Below are 494 nucleotides of genomic sequence, written 5' to 3' on the forward strand. Positions count from 1 at the left end.
TCAGGAACATTTGGGAGGAAAAAAAAAAAAAAAAAAAGCCAAGCGGCTAAGCGGCTAAGCAGTAGCCACACAGGCGCGCGCCTACGCCCGCTGGGTTCTGCGCGCAGCCCGGATCCCCTTCCCCATTAATTCGCGGCTCCTCCGCACACCGCCCGTCTTGCAGGGGGGTCGGGGGTCGTGGGGCGACGCGCCCGGGCTGAAATGCAGTTCTCCCCGCTGGACAGGTCAGCCCCGGGCCGGCCGCCGCGCGGGCCCCTCCGGGAGCAGGCACGCACGGCCGGCGGCGCGGAGCCCGCGGGAAGCGTGGGGCTCGGAGCGCGTGAGGAAGCGTTGCCCAAGGCCAGGCAGCAATTAGGCGGCCGCAGCAGGCCGCCGCAGCCCTGCCCACCTGCTGCTGGCCCAGCTGGGCGCCACTTCCTCCTCTCCCGCGGCCGGGGCGGACTCCGGAGCCGGCGGGCCGGGCGGCGAGGGGAGGAAGCGGCGGCAGGTTCTCC

The sequence above is a fragment of the Condylura cristata genome, unplaced genomic scaffold (assembly GCF_000260355.1).
Source record: "Condylura cristata isolate star-nosed mole 26May11 unplaced genomic scaffold, ConCri1.0 scaffold00038, whole genome shotgun sequence".
Lineage (NCBI taxonomy): Eukaryota > Metazoa > Chordata > Mammalia > Eulipotyphla > Talpidae > Condylura > Condylura cristata.